The 15,291-nt window shown below is 40.8% G+C and overlaps 1 long non-coding RNA gene across 1 annotated transcript in view; it reads right to left on the bottom strand.

The window, feature by feature from the left end:
- Positions 1-1,513: 1,513 nt before the first annotated feature.
- LOC125631458 (uncharacterized) overlaps positions 1,514-15,291 on the bottom strand; it is a 52,983-nt gene continuing 39,205 nt past the window's right edge. Inside the window, exon 3 of the long non-coding RNA XR_007354948.2 lies at positions 1,514-3,744. This is a non-coding gene — a long non-coding RNA (uncharacterized LOC125631458). The remainder of the gene's footprint in view (positions 3,745-15,291) is intronic.

The raw sequence follows: 15,291 nt of genomic DNA, 5'->3' as shown, positions 1-15,291 counted from the left end.
CTGTCCAGGAATCTTAGGATCCTCCTGGTTTAAGATCTGAAGGGAAAAACCCGTCTGGAGCGATCACTGTGTATTGTTTAATAGAGATAATAATCACAAAGTTCCTCAAGAGGGACTGCCCTGAACATGCTACAGAACCTTCTCTTTCAGTTGTTCTTTTCTTTGTGGCTCAGTTCATAATTCTATAGATACTGAGAGACTCAGGTTAGTTGCTTATATGTACTCTGCAAAGTAAAGGGTCCCCTTATTGAGTGTTGTGTGCTTTCCAGGCTGTTAAATCTATAATGAATTATTATTTTCCTGCACCAACTTGCTCCTTATCACAATTAAGGTTAGATCTTCAGAGACACACATTTCAGGTCTTCTCTCTAGGAATTTTCATTCTCTTGGGACATTTGTCATCAGATACTGCCATGTTGGCTGCTAAGTAAAATATCACAGATAATTAGGTCTGGCCCTGACAATGATTCTATTTCAGCAGTTCTCAAACTGTGGGTCAGGACCCCAAAGTGGGTCACAACCCCATTTTAATGGGGTTGCTAGGGCTGGCTTAGACTTGCTGAGACCCAGGGCCAAAGCCAAAGCCCAAGCCCAAAGGCTTCAGCCTTCTGCAGCAGGGCTCTGGTTACAGGACCCTTGCCTGGGGAGATGGGGCTTTGGCTTTGCCCTCCCCCACCCCCAGGGCAGCCGGGTTTGGGTGGGCTCAGGCTTCAGGCCTCACTCCTGGGGCCTGTAGTAATTTTTGTTGTCAAAAGGGGGCCACGGTGCGATGAAGTTTGAGAACCCCTGTTCTATTTCATCATAAATAAAAGTTACTGTGAGGTAGACTTCGCCTTCAAGCTCAGCCCGGCAAAAGGGACATGTAACCATGCTACCCAAGGGAGGATCTATGACCCTCTCTGATTCCCTCCCCTGCTTGCTCCAGCAGGAAGCAATTTGCTTATGCACCTTACCAGGTGTGACATATTCCCCACCTTGCGCTGGCTCAGCAGCACAGGCTGGTGCATTGTGGGGGAAGACTCAAGGTTCCATCCTCTCCCCACCCAACTGATTAAGGGTCTGGCACAATAAGGGCCATACTACATATGGGCCCATCACTCCTTCTAGCACCTAGAGTGCAATGCAGGAGGGCCAGGCAGCAGTGGGAATGCCTTACTTTCTCTTATACCCCTGAAGAGTCACTTCTGGATGAGCTAAAATCTGGCCCTGTGTCAGATCAATCAGTCTTTACTATATTTGCTTTCTTATCATGGTAAGCCTTGTACCTGAAAATTTTTGTTCCTGTTCCTGAACCTGTGTCAGGCAGAGGGAGGGCAGGGACTATTAGAGCAGGTGGAGTTCAGTTCCATTTTCCTTCTCTTTTAAGCTTAGTGCTGTTTTTGGTGCTCCAGCTACAGAAAAGCTGTGTTGATTCTTTCTCAGAATGGTGCCTCCCACTGCTACCCTGGGCAATACAGAACATCCTGAGCTAGCAAGAGCTGTTTGCTGAGAGAAAAAAAAAAAAGCAACAAACTAAGAGTAATTGCTTTAATGAGGTAAAACCCTTTAGAATGCAAACATGCTTGACAATATAAAGAGAAACAATCAAAAAGAAAGTGTTTTTATATAGGCTGCTGTAAGAGAAGGTAGTAAAAACCTTTGTGCCACACACACAGTTGCATAAACACTCTCACAATGGAAGGCGTTTGTGAGCGAGCAGGACTCTGAACATGTAATTGCTCTCACTAGTCTTTCTTTTAGTATAGAACAGTGCACTCAGAACCGAATCTGGGGCCTGATTTTTAAACAAAACATTTGTTTTTCAGTCATGCTGTAGAAAAGATAGTGAAATACAGTATTTCTCTTTGAATGCTATTTTATTGCTTAAAATGTCTAAGGGATTATATTTATATAATAATATCTAACTCTTATTTTGCACTTTTTATCTGGAGATCTCAAAGCACTTTACAAAGGAAGTCCATATCATTATTTCCATTTTATAGGTGGAAGGTAAAAGTGCTGGCATGAGACCAAAATGATGGACAGTTCTTCATTCATGCTACTGGATCTGATCCAAAGCCCAGTGAAGCCAGTGGGAGTCTTTCCATTTACTTCAGTGTTCTTTGGGCCAGGAGATGTAGCATTCAAATGTTGTTGTTTTTTCATTCATGAATCTGTTACCACGAACCCAATGAACACAGAGAAGCAATAGCAGTAAATATCAAACATGCTGATTAGTAAGCTGCAGAGCACAAGAGTGCAAAAGGCTTGCAATGCTTAAAAACGTTAATTACACTCATGAAGCATTAATGTGAATATTCTTTGATGTATCGGGAGGTCATTCTCTGCATTTAGTGAATTCTGATATATACTCTTATAGTTAGTGCATCAGTTCCATTTGGCCCAGAGTAGTTTGTACATGGTCAGAGACAGGTAAACTCATTTGCCTCTTTCCTCTCTTGACTTTTCGTCTAAGAAAAGTATAGAATTGTCAATGTGGCGCTGTGCACATAAATCAAAGGATTTATGAAAAGTAGTATACAAGTAGTATACAAGAAGTATGAAAAGTTCCAGGGAAAATGGCTTTCTCATGCATGAATATGAATGAGCCAGGTTAACTTAATTAATGTTTGCATGTATTTCACTGGCTGTGTAAGTTGCTGTACAATTTATGTAGTACTGTATGGGCCTTATTGTGCCAGTCGTTTGTAAGCAGGACTCGCCACGGAAATCAAGGAGGAGTTCTGGTTCCAAACAAATGGTACAACCTGGCAGTAATCTTGACTTTCTTTGCTCATGTTCATTCTTATTTTTAACAGTAATTTACAGAAAGAAGAAGCCCCTCCCATATAACACATAGTAACAGCGTGAGGGGGTTTCTATTCTATAGGTTTGTGCTCGTCCTCTAACCTACAATAATTGGCACTTTTGCCTTTGGACTCTACTTTGGTGCTCAATTCCACCTAATAAATAAGAGCTGTAGGTTGGGATTCACAAAGGTATTGAAGCACCTCACTCCCATTGATATTAATGGGAGTGGGGCACCTAAGTAGGTTTGTGAAACCCATGCGCGGTTATGTTCATTATCATCATTACCACAACCAACCAACGTAGTAGTATCTCTCATCAAAAGGATGCTACTAACTGTGCACTGCTCTTGGGGTCATTGTTGCATTATTGCTTTATATCACAGCTGCCCAAGTGCAGGTTGTTCCTGAAACTATGGAATTTGGTAAGAAGCATGGACCTTATTCCCCTCCCTTCAAGAATTAAGTTACCCTCAACATTCCACCCCAATGCACTCGACTGGGGTGTCCAGGAGGCCACCAAGCAGCTCAGTTATGTACACCAATTTAAGAGTAGTCCATCAAAACAGCATGGCGCTCTCATAGTAACTCTCTCTCTCTCTCTAATTTATGCCTTGTTCACTGCAAGGTCAAGTATGGTTTCTAATCTCCCAGTGTATGATCTCTGGACCCAAATGGGAAAAGTACAAATCAGAACAACATGGATTCTGGAAGTTCCATAGTGCTATCCAGTCCTACTTTACTTTAACCAATGGCTTGAAGCTGGTTCTTGATGATGGTGGAAACTGCTTGTGCTGCATGATGAGGGTCATAACACATAATCCTGGTCCTTTCCTAGGTGATCCAGCTTATGCCTTCATGGTATTGCAGCTGCGAGCCCAGCCTCTTGGTGGCCAGGAATTGCTAAGCTCAGAAAAAAATTCTATGGTCAGCAGTCCAAACACTCCAAGGGAACACCCTGTAGAATAAAATATAGTAGAACAATTAGAAAGGTAAATCTGTGATTTACTGTCACAAAGCCTTTGCCACATCCTGGCAAGGACAGACTCCACTGTCAAAAGAAGCAGTACACCACATTTCTGTGCTACCCACACTTCTGCCTGCCTGGTGAACTCCCTAGGCATGTTCATAGATTCATAGATATTTAGGTCAGAAGGGACCATTATGATCATCTAGTCTGACCTCCTGCACAACGCAGGCCACAGAATTTCACCCACCACTCCTGCAAAAAACCTCACACCTATATCTGTGCTATTGAATGAAGGCACTGCTTGCCTAAGGTGGAGGAAGGAGGTCATAGAGACTCTGGAGCAGCTGCAGATGCTCTGGCATGGTATTCTGCCCCTCCATCCCTACTCTCCATGTACCTTGATGAAGGCAGACAAGTGAGCTGAAGCTTTGCAATAAGCAATAAGCACAAAGCCCTGTGGACCGAACGGCCGCTGAAGACTCTCCTAAGGAACTTGGAGTGCTGAGTTGCCTCCCAGGAGTCAGGGCCACTGTTAGTACCAACAGCTACATCCCACAAGTGTCTCTGAGCAGCACTCTTGCAAACCAAGAAACACTGAGGATTAGTAGCCCATGAAAGTGCTGGCAGCACCTATCAAATTGTGTGAGGGGCTCCAGTGGTGACCAAAGAAAGTATGGGACAAGCAGTGGAACCCAGGGCCAGGAGCAAAAGGCATGGTGCCTTAAGACTTCCATAAAGTTAGACCAGCCAATGGAAAGACCATCTTAGTCCTTTTCCATAATGAATGCCAGTCAGAGGCAAGCTGGCCACTTCTTCAGTCCACAATGGTCCTGAGACGCAGCAGGGGAAAACAGAGGCAGCCATTGCCATATGCAAGCTTGGCTCAGATGGTGGGCCAGTTGTATTCAGATTTCTGGCAGTGACGCATCATGTTACCATACTCAGTGATTAGCTTTATTTAGGGCCTTGAAGTTGCACGAGATGAAGCAGACTTTAATTCCTTAAGTCTTATGCATTTGTTTGTGTTGTTAATTATGTATTTTAAATAGTAGACTCAGTATTGTTTTCTGGAAGTACACAGAAGAAAAAGCCAAATGCCTGATTTTGCTCCGCATGACACCATACAGTGAACACAACTTTTAATGTTTGTAACTCCCCTCTAGATAAAAGAAAATACACTGAGATTCCACATTGCATAATCTCTAAAACAGGTGATTTACAAAGTATTGCGGGCCAGATCCTTGGCAGGTGTTCGTCGGCAGAGCTCCAGTGACCTCAGTGGATCAATGCCAACTGAGAACAGCTGAAGAGCTGGCCCTGTGTCTTTATTTTTAACACATCTGACTTTGTTAAAGTTGCTGACAGAATGAAAGAAGACGGCAGACTCATTAGAAGAAATGTAGCCCAAGCGAAGTTTACTTCTCACGTTATTTGGAAGTCATTCCACATGAACCATCTTAATGATTGGTTTTCCTGGACAGAGACACTTATTAGTAGCAGTTAATGTTAACAGATTGGAAGAATGCCTGAAAATGATGGATGTGCTTTCTGAGAATATAGGTTTCTGGTCATTTTCCATGGCAGCTGTAAACATTAAAATAATGTCCAGTTAATCAACGAGTAAAGAACAGAATTTTCAAATCTGATACATCTGCTGACTTGTTCATTAATCATTTGCACTGAATATCCTTGTTTGCTGTGGTAAATTGAGTCATGGTGGATCTGACAGCAATCTCCCCACTTATTCTAAAATCTGCATCATGTCAACACCCTCTGGAAGAGGTGTGTTTTGGCACAGAATGAAGATGTTTATCAAATGCTAAAATTCCTCCCATGCTACAGTACCATATTTCCCAGCAGACTTTGACCTAAAGTAAAACATTGAGGAAATAATGTATTTATCTAAGCCTTTTCCTCAGAAGGATAGCCAATAAGTCACTGTTTGGCCATGAATTTAAAAACCAGCAAATTAAATCAGATTTAAATGACACAGTCTTGCACTCAGAAATATCCTGGGGATTTCTGATATTCTCTGAAGAATTTGGAATTCATGGGCCAGATCCTCTGCTTGTATAAATTGACATAGCTCCATTGAAGTCAATGGAACTATACTGATTTATCCCCTTGAAAGATCTGGCTAATACTGTGTGCTTCATAAGTTATTTCAGTCTTTGAGGTCTATGTAAATCTTGATTCTACTGTCCCCGTTTTCTGTAACCTAACTTGTCAGATCGCAGTATGTGTGAGAATGTCCCACAATGGAAACTACTTACAGAAAATGTTGCAATAAAGCCATGTCATGCGTACTGTGTGGCTGAAGTATACTTTAGGTTTTAAAAAAGACACAATTAGGATATTGCCAATTTTTAGAACAAAATTTTCATATCTTGGCTTTGCATTTCTTGGTTATATATTTTTGGCTCCTTCTTCTGATAAAATTTTTGGATAATTTCCCAATACAGATACATTAATTACATAGTAGTTACACAATGTAATTGCAACATAATTAATTTGTGCATGTTATTACCATTAATTTACATAACCAGATTAACTATGTGACTGAATTACTTATCATTACTGTTTAGTCTGATATTTAATGTATTTTTAAAATCTAAGTAAAAAGTACCTTCAAAGTAATACTTATCGATACATGTATCTACTCCAAAATCAGCAGGTTTACTTCAGGGCTGAATGACTTGTGCGTATTCCCAGAGTTTGGCATGCAATACTTTTTTTTTTTTAATCTTGGTATTTTTTACATACCAAAGACACAATTTAATGGAAGTCAATTTCCCTGGAGTTATGTTAGATTTATTGCGGTAATATATGTTTCATTCAGTTATGTAACTTGAAGCATACCAACAACATAGATCTCTTGGTGTTCGATCTATGTCATTTTAGCATGTACTATGCATCAGCTTTTAGCATGAGATATTCAGATACCCCAGGCAGCTTTGAAAATCTAAGCCTAATCTATAATGTAATAGGGGCTTTGTTTCTGAATATAATTAATGTTTTTTTCTTTTCTTTTGTTTTGTTTGTTTTTTACATTTTGCTGGTTATATTAACACATGTTTTTGCTTAAACATCTGTGACAGAATTTAATTCATAATTCATGTTATGCAATTATTTATTTAGATTTATAAGTACCTCTGTGGGTACCAGCCTTATGCTCTGGAAGCCCATATAAATTAATATGCACAACACAAAACACAGCTTAACAGGCTGCTCATTGTTTTGACCTGGAAAAGGGAGAAGTGCCAGAGACTGCATCAAGTCCACTGTGGACTTTGCTCTTGCTATTGATTTTATGCTTAGATAGTTCTAGTGATGGGCAACATCTACCCTAAGGTAGATAGATCCACTTGGCCACATAAAATTATAGAAAATATACCAGTTGAAAGTCAAACTCATACAAAAAGATTCTCTCTGGCATTAAGGCTGCTTAGAATTACTTTGATTCAAAGCTTCCTAAATCCACTGTGCCTGGCTGCAGGAGAATCATACCAACATAGCAGGACTTCAAGGAAGGAGAAGAGCATATCTGAACACAAACTGTCTAACCTAGTGAGGAGGGCTTTAAACTAGGGTTGATGGGGGCAGGTGACAAAAGCCCACTACAACGGAGACCTGGAAGAAGAGTCAGAATCAGGGGGGAGCATGGTCTGTTATAGCAGGTATAAGGGAGGGAAGAGAGAACATAGGGAGGAAATCAAATCAGTATCTTAGATGTCTGTATACTAATGTTAGAAGTATGGGGAATAAGCAGAATGAATTTGAATTCCTAGTTAATAAACACCACTATGACATAGTTGGCATCACAGAGACTTGGTGGGATAATATGCATGACTAGAATATTGGAATAGAAGGGTACAGCTTGCTCGGGAAGGGCAGGCAGGGAAAAAAGGGAGGAGGTGTTGCCCTATATATTAAAAATGTATATACTTGGATGGAGGTTAAGATGGAAATAGGAGACATGCTTGTTGAAAGTCTCTGGATAAGGATAAAAGGTTTAAAAAAACGAAGGAGATGTCATGGAAGGGGGTTTCCTACAGACCACCTAACCAGGAAAAAGAGTGGATGAGGCTTTTTTTAAACAACTAACAAAATCACCCAAAGCACAGAACTTGGTGGTGATGGGGGACTTCTACTACCCAGACATCTGTTGGGAAAATAACACAGCAGGGCACAGATTATCCAACAAGTTCTTGGAATGTATTGGAGACAATGTTTTAGTTCAGAAGTGTTGCGGTTCAAATACAAGACAGAACAAGGCTTTAAGCAAGCAAGCAGGCTGGTCTGCCGACGGGCTGCTCTGCCTGTCAGCTTTCCACCCTCTCTTTTATTTCTCTCCCTCCTCCTGCGCATTACATACTCCAACAGATAAAAGGAATACACTGGCTTTGTTTAATATTCTTATTTACCAATTTCTATCTACCGCATTCCTTGCTCTTGGGCCTTGAGCCCAGTCCTGGGAGGCTTCCCACGGTTCATGTCATCTGGGCGAGTTCCAAGGTTCATGCCCTTGAGAGGAGCCATGTGTGCACTGCTCCTACACAACACTCCGGGTGTGCCCTGAATGTTGCCAAGTGCATGAACCCTGTATGAATCCTACACAGAAGGTGACAAAAGCTACTGGGGGAGGCTTTTCTAGATTTGATTTTGACAAATAGGGAGGAACTGGTTGAGAATTTGAAAGCGGAAGGCAGCTTGGGTGAAAGTGATCATGAAATGGTGGATTTCATGATTCTAAGGAATGGTAGGAGGAAAATGGTACAATAAAGATAATGGATTTCAAGAAGGCAGACTTTAGCAAACTCAGGGAGCTGGTAGGTAAGATCCCATGGGAAGCAAGTTTAAGAGGAAAAACAATTTAAGAGAGTTGGCAGTTTTTCAAAGAGACATTATTAAGAGCACAAGCGCAAACTAGGCCACTGTGTAGGAAAGATAGGAAGTATGGCAAGAGACAATCCTGGGTTAACCAGGAGATCTTTAATTATCTGAAACTCAAAAAAGAGTCCTACAAAAAGTAGAAACTAGGTCAAATTACAAAGGATGAATATAAACAAATAACACAAATGTGTGGGGACAAAATTAGAAAGACCAAGGCACAAAACAAGATTAGACTAGCTAAAGACATAAACAAGTAACAAGAAAACATTCTACAACTGCATTAGAAGCAAGAGAAAGACCAAGGACAGAGTAGGCCCATTACTCAATGAGGGAAGAAAGACAATAACAGAAAATGTGGAAATGGCAGAAGTATTAAATGACTTTTTTGTTTCAGTTTTCACCAAAAAGGTTAGTAGTGATTGGACAGCTAACATAATGAATACCAGTGAAAATGAGATAGGATCAGAGGCTAAAATACGGAAAGAACAAGTTAAAAATTACTTAGACATGTTAGATGTCGTCAAGTCACCAGGGTCTGAAGAAATGCATCCTAGAATACTCAAGGAGCTGACTGAGGATATCTGAGCCATTAGCGATTATCTTTGAAAGTCATGGAAGAAGGGAGAGATTCCAGAGGACTGGAAAGGGGCAAATATAGTGCCAAATCTATGAAAAGGGACATAAGGACAACCCAGGGAATTACAGACCAGTCAGCTTAACTTCAGTACCCAGAAAGATAATGGAGCAAATAATTAAACAATCAATTTGCAAACACCTAAAAGATAATAAGGTGATAAGTAAAAGTCAGCATGGATTTGTCGAGAACAAATCATGTCAAACTAACCTAATAGCTTTCTTTGACAGGGTAACAAGCCTTGTGGATAGGAAGGAAGTGTAGATGTGGTATATCTTGACTTTAGTAAGGCTTTTTGATACTGTCTCGCATGACCTTCTCAAAACAACTAGGGAGATACAATCTAGATGGAGCTACTATAAGGTGGGTGCATAACTGTCTGGAAACTGTTCCCAGAGAGTAGTTATCAGTGATTCACAGTCAAGCTGGAAGAGCATCTCAAGTGGGGTCCCCCAGGGATCAGTTCTTGGTCCAGTTCTGTTTAATATTTTCATCAAAGATTTAGATAATGGCATTGAGAGTACACTTATAAAATTTGCAGATGATACCAAGCTGGAAGGAGTTGCAAGTGCTTTGGAGGATAGGATTAAAATGCAAAATGATCTGGACCAACTGGAGAAATGGTCAGAAGTAAATAGGATGAAATTCAATAAGAATAAATGCAAAGTACTCCACTTAGAAAGGAACAATCAGTTGCACACCTACAAAATGGGAAATGACTGCCTAGGAAGGAGTACTGTGGAAAAGGATCAGGCAGTCATACTGGATCACAAGCTAAATATAGTGTAACACTGTTGCAAAAAAAGCAAACATCATTCTGGGATGTATTAGGAGGAGTGTTGTAAGAAAGACACAAGAAGTAAGTCTTCCGCTCTTCTATGCACTGATTAGGTTTCAGCTGGAGTATTGTGTCCAGTTCTGGGTGTCACATTTCAGGAAAGATGTGGACAAATTGGAGAAAGTCCAAGGAAGAGCAACGAAAATTATTAAAGGTCTGGAAAATATGACCAATGAGGGAAGATTGAAAAAATTGGGTTTGGATTGATAGATCATTTTGATCATCTCAGAACAGAAGGTTAGATTAATACAACCTGCAAGCATTACCATGAAAATTTACCATGTTTGACAAAATCTACTAATCTCCTACAATACTGTGATTAATGATAATGAAAAAAAAGTCAATATTTTACTCATCTGTCAAAAAAATTACATGTGGGGCAAGTGAGCAAGTAGAATTTTGCAAGGCTGGATCAAATGTGGACTTCACTTTTTATTTTTTTCTACACTATTATTTGTTAAGAACTGTCTTCCAAGGACGTGGATTATTACTGTATGATCCCACCTGAAGGGTTGTTATAAAGCAAGAAGTTTATCAGAAGTTTAAATAGTGTAACAAAGCATAGGTGACAATTTGTCTTGCAACACTGCAGACTGTAAGATAGATATCAGCTGCTGTGTCTTTGTTATATATAATCCTGAGGTGAGATTCAGTCAAGGAAGAGAACTAATCTTAATTTAGAAAAATCTATCATGAAAATATTGCCAGCATATATTTATTGAATTACACAGTGGCATAAAAAATATACCTCAATACTAAATTTAGAAAACAGTTTGTACCACAGTAATACCTTCAGACATGTCCTGCTTCTGTCAGAAATGACAACTACATAATTAAGCACCAGCACCCTTCACAACTCCTACTTTGAAAAATATTATGTTTTGTCTGCTGCAAACTTGATGAGCCAGATTCTCATCTCAGTCATGCTGTCATAAATCTGGAGTAAATCTATTCGCTCCAGATTTATACCAGTGTAACTAAAAGCAGGATCTGGTTATTTGCTTTATATGGCTAGAATGAACAATCTGCCACCAGATTTAGAACTAAATAGCATCTTTCAGTTAGTTCTGAAACTTCTGAAACAATTCTGTCACTGGATTTAGAATTAAATAGCATCTTTCCGTGAGTTCTGAAATTTTGGCAAAGTCATATTACAATGTCACTGTGACATCGGATGATCTGTTGCGCCTATGTAGAATTACCGTGATGCCTGACCAGTGAACACTGTAGCTTTTGTGTAGGTACTAAGGAGGTCACTAATGTACGGCACAAGGAGCACTGGCCTGAAGATGGGGCTTTGAAGAGCAAACGCAGTTAAAGATTGCACCGAAGACATTAGACATTATGTGGTTGACAGCTACTTACAATAGCAATTAAAATGATGTGATTCCAACCACATGACAGTTTAATACAGTAGATCCTCAGTCAAACAATCTATCACTTTGATTAATGGTAGCAGCAGCCTTTTTTGAATTTTATAGATATACATCTTTACTATTGTCTAGGAAATCAACGAAGACTAAGGCCCTGCAATAAGATCTACTAGTATAGACCTGATTACAGAATCAGGGCCTACATATGGTCTCTGTGTTTTTTAATCGTGTTCAATATACTAATTACAAATATTTATTTTAGCATGCAATATGTTTTCGTAGATGTTTCTTCCACCTGAATATTTCTAGCTGCAAATATCTTAGCTGGTGCTTAAGCCAATGATTTTAGTGAAGACCCTAGAAGGTGTCTTCTGATGAATCAGAATGATTCACCCCAAAGTCTATATTTTGGAAATACTGGCCCAGGCCACACTAGGGCTCCTATAAAATGCTGAGCACCCTGAACTACTGCTGAAGTCAATGTGTCCATGGGAATAGAGGCCATAACCAGAGTATAAGGAAGAAGCCAAGGAACTCCCATTCCTAGTAGCATTATCCCACTTCATTGCAATGCTAACCAGTGTAAAAAAAAGGACTGAGCTAATGATTTTTTAAATTAGCACTACCATCCTGCTACGGGAGGATTCCCAAAGAACAGTGTATATCCAGTGGTAGCTCAGCCAGTAGGCACTTATATTGCCAGTGCTGCCAGGAGAGACCTGCAAAGAGCATTGAACAAGAAACCATCCACATGTCTGGCCAGGGATTCAAGGGTTTCCCATGGGTTGCCAGCCTCCACTTATTTCTTGGCCCTGCTTCTTGTTACCTTGTCCCCTAGACCCACCTCAGGGTGCAGCCCTAAAAGCTGAACTGTAAAACCTGTATAAGAGATTCCTTCTGTATATTTTGAAGAAAGAAGGCAGCAAAGCGGCCTGGTTTTCCACTATGTAAAGAAATAATGCTATGCATTTGCTGGAAGGATTGTTTCTGCTACTGTAGTTATTAAAAGCAAAACAAAACAAAAACCACACTTTTCTGCTCAGGCATCTTCACCGAGATCACAACCTCTGAGCTGGAAGACTTCTGTGCATGACTGTAGTGAATATAGTTCTGCTCCCATTGTAGCCACGGCCATTTTGTAGGAATGCAATGAAAAGTGCAGTTAAAATTAAGCTAATGGAAAGGTTTTGTCAATGGTATCTGCCATCTGCAACAGTCCATTCTTCTGTATTTGTTATTTAGATTGCCTTCACTGTCCAAGAGACTATGCAGTGTTGCTGTAGCTGTGTTGGTCCCAGAGTGTTAGAAAGACAGTGTGGGTGAGGTAATATCTTTCATTGGACCAGCTTCTTTTGATGAGAGAGAGAAGTTTTCAAGCTTACACAGAGCTGTTCTTCAGGTCTGGGAAACTTACTCAGAGTGTCACAGCTAAATACAAGGTGGAAAGTAATACAAAGTAGTGAAAACATATCTCAAGGGACATCCATGGTGAAGTGGCCCATTAACAACCCTCCAGTCATAGGGAGGAAAGGAAGGGAAGGGGGGAAGCTGCTGGGGAGGGCAGCTATGCCATCTTTCTCAGGATGTTGGTGTATACGGAGGTGACATCCATGGTGGCAAGGAAGGTGCTCTGAGAGAGGTTGTTAGTGCTGCGGAGTTTGTGGAAGAAGTTGGTTGTGTCCTGGAAGAAGCTGGCCCAGTGTGTGGTGAGTGGTTTGAGGATGGTTTTTTTGAGTCCCAATATATAGCTGTCTGCCTCAAATATTTACAAGACAATGGACAATCCTCAGATACCCACCCCAAACACATAGCCAAACTCATCCATGTCATCCTCACCCTTAACAATTTTATATTCAACAACAAAACTTTATCCAAACCATGGGAACAGCCATTGTTATTAGGATGGCTCTTCAATATGCCAACCTCTTCATGGACTACCTTGAAGAAGAATTTCTGGACAAATGCACTGTGAAGCCAATGATATACCTGAGATACATCAATGATATTTTCATCCTCTGGACAGACAGCTTAAACTCCCTCATAGAGTTCCACCACAACTTCAACAACCACCACCCATCCATTAAACTGTCTCTGGAACACATCCACACCAGCATCAACTTTCTGGACACCACAATCAGCTTCAACAATGGAACCCTACAGACAGCTACATACAAGAAACCCATGATCAGCACCCCTATATTCATAGATCCAGTAACCATCCCAAACACACCAAGAAATCTGTTATCTACACCCAAGCATTCAGATACCATGGAATATGCTCTTAGGAGAAAGTCTGGGATATATACCATAACACACTCAAAACCTCCTTCACCAAACAAGGACACTCCATCAGAGAAGTAGATCACACCCTGAAACAGACCACCCAAATACCCTGAGAGAACCTACTTCAATACAGAAATAAAACCCCCTCCCACCACACACCTCCAGTTGTCACCTATCACCCCCCACTGGAACCTATATGGGGTATCATTAAACAGCTACAACCCATACTTGTTGGGGACTACATCCAGAAAAAAATCTTTCCTGAATCCCCTCTTTTGGCCCTCAACAACCCCCAACCTCTCCGAGCTCATCATCAGATGTAAGATTCCCAAAGACCAGGACACACCAACTCAAAGCAGCACCAGATCCTGCCAAAACAACAGCTGCAAAACCTGCAGACATATCTCTAATGCTACAGTGATCAACACCCCTCACAACATATCTTTCAAGACGTGTGGGTCCTGCACATACCTATCACAACATGTGGTGTACCACATCCAGTGCACTAAATGCCCCAATAGCAACTATGGGTGAAACCAGACAATCGCTACGCTCTCGAATGAACTCCCACAGGAAAATGATAAAAGACAAAAACACCGCATTACCTATGGGTGAACACTTTTCACAAAGTGATCACTCAATATCTGACCCATCAGTCCTCATCCTCAAAGGAAATCTGTACAACACTTTCAAAAGAGGAGCCTGGGAGCTTAAATTCATAACTTTGCTAGACACTAAAAATCATTAACTGAATAGAGACACTGGTTTTATGTCTTATCAGAACATCTGATAATCCACTAACATAATCCACTAACAACTCACTCCCTTGCCCCAGCTGCTTTCCCCCCTTCTTTCCTCCCTGTGACTGGAGGGGTGTGAATGGGCCAGTTCACCAGCTAGCCATAGTATCTGCTAAGTTGCCCCTCCATCCCCCCAGGTTAACACTTCTACTATATAAACAACGATGTAAATAACCTTTACTGTAAGTTGTGGTCATTTGTTTGCACAATAGATGTTATGTTATAAATGAAGTACATTCACATTTTAATTTTCTAAAAAGAAGTCTGCAGGCTTGCTGGCAAATTTTTTTTTGGGGGGGGGGGGAACTTGCATATCATTAGACCTATATCCTGCCTCACTGCAGAAGAAATGTATGTCAGCTGTGTTGATTCACAGGAGCCTACCTGGCAATCAGACACCTCAAGTTGCACCACAACATACTGCATTTCCCAGAAGACCACCTGAGCATCCAGAACAGGGATTATAATCAGCAAGAGAGAGTGAAAGGTCCCCCAAATCCATACAACCAGCCCCCTTGTTTTCAGCACTGGTGGCTTAACCTCTTCTGTTGCTCTGGGCTAATTAAAATGGTTATTCTCTCAGCCTCTTAAGCACAGAAAATAAAAGCTTGCCAACAACAACCAACCTGTGTTGGTTTCCTAGACCTTAAATTGAGCAACAGACAGAGCCACAATTGAGTGCAAGAACGTAGTGGACAAAGTGTCCAAGTGATA

The sequence above is a fragment of the Caretta caretta genome, chromosome 2 (genome assembly GCF_965140235.1).
Source record: "Caretta caretta isolate rCarCar2 chromosome 2, rCarCar1.hap1, whole genome shotgun sequence".
In the NCBI taxonomy this organism is placed as follows: domain Eukaryota; kingdom Metazoa; phylum Chordata; order Testudines; family Cheloniidae; genus Caretta; species Caretta caretta.
The sequence above is the reverse complement of the archived record's forward strand: the minus strand, read 5'-3'. Positions and strand labels throughout refer to the sequence as shown.